Source organism: Microtus ochrogaster, unplaced genomic scaffold (assembly GCF_000317375.1).
Source record: "Microtus ochrogaster isolate Prairie Vole_2 unplaced genomic scaffold, MicOch1.0 UNK14, whole genome shotgun sequence".
Lineage (NCBI taxonomy): Eukaryota > Metazoa > Chordata > Mammalia > Rodentia > Cricetidae > Microtus > Microtus ochrogaster.
Window position 1 is genome coordinate 4,907,145 of NW_004949112.1, and position 9,918 is coordinate 4,917,062.

Here is a 9,918-nt window from a genome sequence, read left to right on the forward strand (position 1 = left end):
ATTCTTCCATTGAAGGACATCTAGGTTGTTTCCAGGTTCTGGCTATTACAAATAATACTGCTATGAACATAGTTGAACAAACGCTTTTGTCATTTGATAGGGCATCTCTTGCAATGAACTCTCAGAGATGTTTTGTCCTCTGAATCCCTAATCCTGGGGTGGGGAGGAGATGTGTTCCAACATTATTTGAACTTTAGTGGTTTAGCCATGCCTCTGGTCTTCAGGCAATATTTATTTATTAAAATATAAAAATATACCTTTAATTGGTTCTTATGATACAATTATGATATAGCTTCATCCTCTGAGGCCCACAGAGGTTCCTCACATGGCCTTCATTGCATTAGAAACAGAACATCTTAATACAGCATCTCAGTGCCCTTAAGGGACCACATCTTTTAAATCTATCAGTCTAAGTTGAAAGCAAAAGGAATTGAATAGTCTTGAATACAGAGATGATGAGGATTGGAAAACCCAAATGTTGATACAGAATTAAAGGTCACAATTCTCAAGGCCATTAAAAAACCCTACATAACTAATCAAAACCAGTCTCCATAACCCAAGGAACCAGAAATCTTCCTGAATCTATCATTTTCTTTCCCCTTAATTATTATTACCATTGAGGGTAGAAGGTCTTTGTCATGGGTTGAATTTGATATATTCTCTACTGTCTCATATGCTTGATCCCTTGTGCCCCTTAGGCAGTCCTGTTTCAGTAATTAGGGAATTCAGGGATGTGTGGCCTGGCTGGAGGTGCTTGGTTTTTAAAATCCCTGGGAAACTATCAACGCAGTGATAACAGTTGCCTCACACTCTTCTGTCAGGGCTAGACACTGAACCCAACACTAAGCTGAGCCTGGCAGTCAGAAAGCATAATACAAGACAACCTCTCCCTCTCGAAGTTGTATTTTGACATACATTTTGGAGGAGCCATGAAAAGAACTAGAAAAGAGTGAAGGATTTTGGCTAGCTGTGATTGGTCCACAGCTTGTATGACCTCACAGGGAGCCACTATGAGGAAAGACAGTCCCCAGCCCATATAAGGGACCAGCTTGGCCTGGACCTTGTCCCTTTACTGCACTGAAGGTATTTGTATGCTACCAAGAAGTGGGACTCAGAATTTTGTTCTGAGAGAGTTAATTTATTATATCGATCTTTGGAATTGAATATTGGTGATCGAAACTGACCTGAACACAGTGAGTTTGTTACCTGGGGCACTGGGGTTAAGGAACAGTTGGAATTGCAGTATAGACTTTGGTTTACTGTTTGTAGTTTTGGATTTACTTTGTGCATTTACTTCAGATTTTCTCTTTTTATTACCAACCATTTTCTACTACCTGCCAATTTATCTTAGCCATTTTGTACATTGGTTTATTTCTAAACCTAAAGCTTTTGTCAGTACATATTAGCTTTAGAAAATAGTTTGACTATACCATGTACTTGAACCCAACTCAATAGCTTTGTTACTTCCCACAGCATTTCATTGGCCTTATGAATTCCCTTATCATTGTAAGACTCATCCTCTGGCACCATCCCAGTCATAAAATAAACTATGAGTTTGGACATCTTGACGAACAACACATTTCCTAATGGTATCACAGTGTTTAGGACAGGATGCCATATGATTCCCATAACTGGGATTTAATAAAAAAGGACTGAGTATCATGAAACAAGGAGGTCTGCAGCAGTCAGAGTCACTAGAGAATTTGAGGTTCTAGGTGAAAGCAATATTGACAAAGCCCATGTGTTCATTGTCCAGTGAATAACCACAGCATTAACATGATTCAGCAGGCAGCTCACTGAGTCTATTTTTGGTGTTACTGCTATTTTCCTTATACTCAAAATGTTCTCATTAAAGTTTGTAAGACAGAGATTATAACACCATTTTATAACTCTGAATTCCTGGTCTCAGCAAGGGGGTGATATCTGGGAAGGCTGTGAAACAGCTGAGTGGTAGAAACCAGAAGGAGAAATTGGGTATATACAGGAAATTGAACCCAGAAGACCCATGAAAGCATGCTTGAGATCCACATTCCCAGTTCTCCATTCATGCCTTTCCTGTGCATTGTGAGCCAGAATATGAGTGTAGGACTTATGGAAATGATGTTTCTTCTCAAAAATTTGGTCATGGACAGGGAGAAAGAAATGCCATTCTGGGATATAGAAGGAGGAAAAATTCTTTGGTTCTGAATAGCATGAGTGCTTCCTTGCAATGACCTCACTGGATACATTGTGAGGTCTTGCAGTCCCCGCCCACTGAAGGCATTGGCCAGTCTGAGTCTTGTCCTCACACTGCAGAGAAGGTGTTCACTTGTTGGCTTCAGGGAATTCAGACTCAGAATTTGGATCACTTTCACAAGGTTATTATTGATCACTTGGAAACAGACATGTTGATCTGATTAGACTAAAAGTGTTTGTGATTCTTTGCTGGATTGTTGGTTTTTATCTATATCTTTTGAATGGTGTTTGAATTAATTTGTGCTTTCAAATTAGTTTCTTATTTTAAACCATGCTTAATTCTCACCTTAAATGAGCATAATACTTTGACATTTTTAAAATATTCTTTTCTGATTTTAAGTCTTTGTTACTAGGAGATAATTGCAGAAAGTAAGCCTTACAATGGTGTGCACTGTCAACACCCCCAGTACGATTACATTCTCCAAGCTTTGTTGAGCCCCACATGTCACCTATTCTCTTGATGATCTTCCTGAATAGCCTTGTCCCATCCACCACAAAACAAAATCATGCCATCTCAACTAGAGATAACCCACCACACTGCTATGTTCGAGGCCTACCATCTTTTTGATCCATCCATATGAATTTAAGGAAAAAATTGAATATCAGGAGTGGAGAGGTGATGATATCTATCCTAGTGAGTTCTTAGAGAACTTACAGGCACAGTGAAAAAACCGCTGAAGCAGTTCCAGCCTCAAGACCCAAGTCCCTAGTCTAAGTCAGCTCAGAGTTCCTGAGTCTGTCATTTTTATAACTTGGGGCTTACCTAAGAGTTGAAAATAGTCCTCAAGGTTTGATGTGAAAGGCCTTACAATTCCTCATGTGCCTGAATGCTTGGTCTCTAGGATAAAGTGCTGATTGGTTGGGAAGTCATAAATCAATAAAGCACTAGAGCATCAAGAGGTATTAGGTTACTGGATGCAACAACGGCTTGCCAAAGTCATGGAACTAGTTACTTCAGCCGCATCTTCCCAAGACCAACTTCCCCATCTCCTCCATCTGCCATGTTTCCGCTGTACTCAGAAGGCATGAGACAAGGGAGTCCTTATGCCCCTTAAGTTGCATTCTGTTAAAGAAATGTTCACTGCCACGATAAAAATAATCTAGTCCCTATTATTAGACAGAGAAACTATCTTGGGTTACTCCTTGCTGTTACTGGTCCAACCTTGGCAGTTACATAACTTGTCATTTGTGAGATATGATAGGAATTTGTTCCTAAAGGATATTCAGTGCATCCTGCAGCTGCAGAGAAAGTCATGTTGGATAGAGAGCATTTGTATCTAGCATTGCTCCTGATACAGTTGGGATTTTCCAGTCTCATGGACCTTGACATTGGGAGATTTCTTCTCTGTTGCCATGAGGTTCATGTATTGCGCAATCTTTGAAGTCACAGAGTCACTGCTGGTGTCTGAAACATTGATTTCTGCTTGTTTCCATTTGACAGTATTTTTCTATATTGGGTCGTCCCTTTTCTAAAATTTTGTTTGGCCGTGTGTTAATATAATTTCTTTTGTGGTTTGTTGTTTTATTTCAAACCTTAACTATGAAAAGTAGAAAATATGCCTTGAGACATGTATCCATATGTGTAGTGAACAATGATCATTTTCATCTGCTGTGTTATATTGCAAAAGCCCCTGGCATGTACTTACTGCACTCCCCTTTTAAGAATCCACAAACACATCCTCGGCTCTAGTTACACTCAGGATATCTCTGGAACTTGCACAGTACATCTGAAGCTGTGTCCATGTGGATTTCAGAAAACTACATTTCATTCATCGTGGATGAACATGTACTCTGCCCGCTAAACTTGTCTGTTAACTGATGATCAGTTTTTGTGTGGACTAACCCCTAGTACTCCTTGCTGAACATACTGAGAACATGAGGTATCTCTAATGTGTTATTGAACAGTGTTGAATAGGGAATCTCATTTCAGATGATGGGCAACAAGGACATTATATTATACATTTTGACTGTGTGTATTAGAGTGTGCATGTAAGTGTGTCTGTGTCCGGGTTTGTGATTATGTGTGAGTGTGTAAATCCAAAATGTGCACAAATTTGTATGTGAGTGTGTGTGTGTGTGTGTGTGTGTGTGTGTGTGTGCATTCATTGTTTTGGCATCAGGGTATTACTGCCATCTTAGAATGTTTAGAATGATCTTTTTGTCTCTGGTAAAGCAGCTTTTGAGAATTATTTATCTTTATTGTACTGAAAGACAGCAGGTATGTTCCTTTATGCAATCTTTGTACCTGGGCTGTCCTTATACAGAAAGACTTATTCTCTTTCAATCTTGTACTCATATGGATCTTAGCACATTTCATAAGCTATTGAATTCCTCATCATACCAGGTGCAGCAGTGGGAGGCAGCTGGTGTTACATTATTGGTAGCTTCTTATATCTCTGTTTGGGTTGGCTTTGTGAATTAAGTAATCTCATTGAGGATTGACAACACAAAGTTTTCTCTCAGCTTTTAGAGTTCCCATGGATCTTACTCATCTCTTTCCTGTCTCAAATTTCAATAATATGTGTCTTCCTTTGAGGGGTTCATATCAAAAGATGTCAGATTTGTTCATCCTTTCAAAGGACCAGCTTTTTGTTTCAACTGCAAAGTTATCTCTAGCTCTGTTCTTTCTTACACTTTCTCATAACAGTTTTGAGGCTGGAATGTTTTGCTTTGTTTGTTTGTTTTTTGCATCTTTGACCACCAAGATGCATCATTAGGATGCTTGTAGACTTTTGATTTCTTGACGTACAAACTGATAGTCATAACTTTGGTCTCCTAGAGCTGATTTTGCTTTTTTTTTATTTCTAGCATCTTGTGGCAGAGCCAATCCCCACCAGAAAAGATGGAGGACATGGTAGATGAAGTATCCTCTGTCAATCTCAGTGATGACAGTTTAAAAGCATCCAGAAAATCAGCTTCGCTGTACTCCATTTCAAGTCTTGTGAACACAACCTGCTCACTGACGAATGTAGTGGCAGAAGAGAGATGTGACACAATTGCGCCAAATAGATTTTATGAGACCTTAGCCAAAAACGACTTATTTTTTCAGAAAAATCATATTTATAGATGGAAAAGCAAACATCATCCACAGGTCTGCTTCTCAAGTAGGCGGGCTCAGAATCTCACCCTCCCTCGGATTCCTCTGAAAAGGAGATGGTCTGACCTGGCTCTGCCTACATTCCTGACAGAACACGAAGTAAAGAAAGGCCAGGAGGTAAACGAAAAAACTAGCAAGGGTTTCTCTAAGTCCAGGTCCCCTGCTTCATACATCAGATCTTAACTCACCTGCGAATTCTGCCCCACAGGGTGCTGATATGAAGGCAGAAAATGCTGCAAAAAAATCTTCTGAAGCAGCTAAGATGGAGGACATCACTTATACTAACACAAATTTAGATATGTTAGAGTTCGTGCAAGACATCAATGAACAAAAAGATCTTAAAGGATATTTTCCTGACATCACAGAGAACAATACCACCAGTTCTGATATCACCAGCCTGAACACAAGGGATATCCTTTATGCTGTGTCCCCTCCACCCCCTTCCCAGCATGAAAATGACTATGAAATAGTCGAAGACGTTATGAGGAGGGTATTACCATCAAAATCTCCAGAAGAGCAGCTCCCGAAAGCACCCAGAGTGGTCAACAAGCACACTAGAAGGAGCTGTAAGGGCATCAGAGGGAAGATCAAGAAGCTCTTTGAAAGGCTTTCTTGCTGCCGTCCTACCCGAAGCAAGGAGTATACAACATCCAGGTAAGGATAACAAGGACTGGAAAGTGGAGATCCAAAAAAATGATGTACTTGGATGACAAAATTAGCATTTGTATTTGATATGTTCTTTGCAAGGCCCTTTGCCACAGGCAGGTGTCAGCCATTTGTAGGATATGAATGTTAAGGTATCTGGCAACCTAGAAGGAGCTTTCACACTGATTTCTGCTCATGAAGAGACTGGGGTGGTTGAGACAGAAGCAGACAGCAGAGTGTGTTGGCAGGGTCTGGGGTGCAGTTAGACAGGACTAAGGAGCGTTTGTAAAAGGGAAAACAGTTTAGGAAGGAAGAATCTTATGGAGAGCTCAGGTACCACAGAGCAGATTTTCTTTTTTTTCTCTTTCTTTTCTTGATTTTCTTTACTTTCTACATTTACTTCAAATTTTCTCTTTTCATTACCAACCATTTCTATTATCTATGCATTTATCTTTGCCATTTTGTACATTGGTTTATTTCTAAACCTTAAAGCTGTTCTCAGTACATATTAGCTGTAAAATTAAAGCATTCAACAACTCACCAGCTTTGTTACTTCCCACAGCATTTCCCTGGTCTGATCAATTCCCTCATAATTGTAAGACTTATAATTCATCAGCCAGCATGCCCCACGTGAGACAAAATATGCCTGGAAATCTTGAGGGACAACATGTTTTCTAACGACAACGCAGTGTCCAGGACAGGCTACGATGCCTATGATTCCCTTAATTGGTAGTTTAATAAAAAACGGACTGACCATCACAAGTATAGAAACCAGGAGGTCTGCAGTAGTCAGCGTCACTAGAGAATTTGAGGGTGTAGGTGAAAGCAATATTGACGAGGCCCATCTGTTCACTCTCCAGTGAATAACACATCTCTCACTCAGGTCAGCAGAAAGCTCACTGAGTGCATTCTTGGTGTTACTGCTGTTTGCTTTAGAGTCAAAATGTTCTCCTAAACGTTCTAATGATAGAGGTCTACCACTATCTCATCATCTCTGAATTCCTGGTGCTATCTGGAGAAGTTGTGAAACAGCCAGGTAGTAGAACCCAGAAGGAGAAATTGGGTCATTACAGGAAATGGAACCCGAAACAGCCATGCAGGCATGCTTGAGATCCACATTTCCAGGTCTCCATTCATGCCTTTCCTGTGCATGAGTGTGAGTGGAGAACTTAAGGAAGTGATGTTGCTTCTTCTCAAGGATTGGGTCATGGCTAGGGAGAAAGAAATGCAGTTCTGGGAGACACAAGGAAAAAATTCTTTTTGTCCGGAAGAGCATGAATGCGTCCTTGCAATGATCTCACTCGACACATGTGAGGTCTTGCAGACCTGATCAGTGAAAGCACCGGACACTCTGAATCATGCCTTACATTGCAGAGAAGATGTTGCCTTGTTGACTTCATGGAATTTGGACTCAGAATTTGGGTTAAGTTCACATGGTTATTATTAATCAATCACTTGGAAACAGACATGTTGATCTCATTTGGTCAAAAGAGTTTGTGTTTCTTTCCTGCATTGTTGGTTTTTATACATATCTTTTGAATGGTGTTTGAATTAATTTGAGCTTTCAAATTAGTTTCTAGTTTTAAACCACCCTTAATTTTTCTCTTAAATGTGCATGATTCTTTGACATTTTAAAAATATTCTTTTCTGATTTTAAGTCTTCACTAGTAGGAGATGATGGCAGAAAGTAAGCCTCACAATGGTGTGCACTGTCAATACCCCCAGTACGATTACATTCTCCAAGCTCTGTTGAGCCCTACATGTCACCTATTCTGTTGATGACCTTCTTGAATAGCCATGTCCCATTAACACAATACAAAACTATGCCATTTCAATTAGAGACAACCCATCACAATGCTATGTTCAATGAGGCCTACCATCTTTTAGATACATCTATATTGGTTTAAGAAAGAAATTGATGCCATCTCAATTACGGACAACCCACCACAATGCTATGTTCAATGAGGCCTACCACCTTTTAGATGCATCTATATAAGTTTAAGAAAAAAATTGAATATATGGATGGAGAAGTGATGAAGTCTATCATACAGTGTTCTGAATGAACTTATAGACACAGTGAAAAAAACACTAAAGCAGTTCCAACCTCAAATAGTCCAGACCCAAAACCCTAGTCTAGGTCAACTCAAGAGTTTCTGATTCTGACTTTCTTCTGACTATGGTGCTCACCAAAGACTGTGGGAATCCATCCTCAGGGTTTGATGTGAAAGGCCTCAAACTTCCATATGTCCCTGAATGATTGGTCTCTAGAATGGAGTGCTGATTGATTTGGGAAGACAGAAAACCTTAAAGTACTGGAGAGAAGCAGGAGGAATTAGGTGACTGGATGCAGTAAGGGCCTGCCAAAGCCATGGAACCAGCTTCTTCAGCCTCATCTTCCCCAGCTAATCCATCTGGCATGCATACCCAGTACTCAGAGGGCATGAGCTAAGGGAGACCTTTTGTCCCTTAAGTTGCATTATGTTAAGGATATGTTCACTGCCATGATAAAAATAATACAGTCTCTATTATTAGACAGAGAAATGATGGAGGAAGGTCATTGGTTAAAAAAATAAAGAAACTGCTTGGTTGGCCCTCATAGGTTAAAACATAGGTGGGAGGAGTAAACAGAACAGAATGCTAGGAGGAAGAGGAAGTGAGCTCAGACTGACAGCTCTGCTCTCTGGAGCAGAGATGCCATGCTCCCATCTCCAGGGCAGACGTGAGAGCTCTGCTCTCTGAGGCACACGCGATGAAGCTCCGACCCAGAATGAACGTAGGCTAGAGTCTCCCTGGTAAGCCACCTTGTGGGCTACAGCAGATTATTAGAGATGGACTAGTCCAGGTGCGAGAGTTAGCCCAGAAGAGGCTAGATAGAAATGGGCCAAGCAGTAATTAAAAGAATACAGTGTCCTTGTAATTATTTTGGGGCACAAGCTAGCCAGGTGGCTGGGGTGCTGGGGACCCCACTCTTATTACTACAGAGAAACTACCTTGAATTACTCCTTATTGTTACTGGTCCAACCTTGGCAGTTACATAACATGTCCTTTGTGAGAAATGATAGGAATTTGTTCCTAAAGGACATTCGGTGACCAGGACTTGAATGTGAAGCTGCAGAGAAAGTCATGTTGGATGGAGAGGCTTTGTATCTAGCATTGGTCCTGATACACTTGGGATTTCCCAGTCTCACAGTCCTTGACATTGGGAGTTTTCCTCTCTGTTGCCATGAGTTTCATGTTCTGTGCAATCTTTGAAGTCACAGAGTCACTGCTGGTGTCTGAAACATTGATTTCTGCTTGTGCCCATTTGACTTTCTTTTTTCTAAATTTGGTACCTTTTCTATAATTTTGTTTGGCCATGTGGTACTATAATTTCTTTTGTGGTTTGTTGTTTTATTTCAAACCTTAACTATGAAAAGTAGAAAATATGCCTTGAGACATGTATCCATATGTCTCAATGATCATTTGTAGTGAACAATGATCATTTTCATCTGCTGTGTTATAGTGTAAAAGCCCCTGGCATGTACTTACTGCACTCCCCTTTCAAGAATCCACAAACACATCTTTGGCTCTAGGAAGGTTTAGGATATCTAGAACTTGCAAAGTATATCTGATGCTGTATCCATGTGTATTTCAGAAAACTATAACATTTCGTTTTTTTGGATAGCTTGTACTCTTCCCACTAAACTTGTCTGTTAACTGATGATCAGTTTTTGTGTGGACTAACCCCTAGAACTCCTTGATGAAGCCCTGAGAATATGAGGTATCTCTAATATGTTCTTAAACAGTGTTGAACAGGAAATCTTATTTCAGATGATGAATTCAAGAACATTACAATATACATTTTGTGAATGTGTGTAATGTGTGTAGTAGTGTGTGAGTATGTATGTCTGAATATGTGTGTGTGTGTGAACACTCAGGAATTAGTGTGCGAGCACGATATA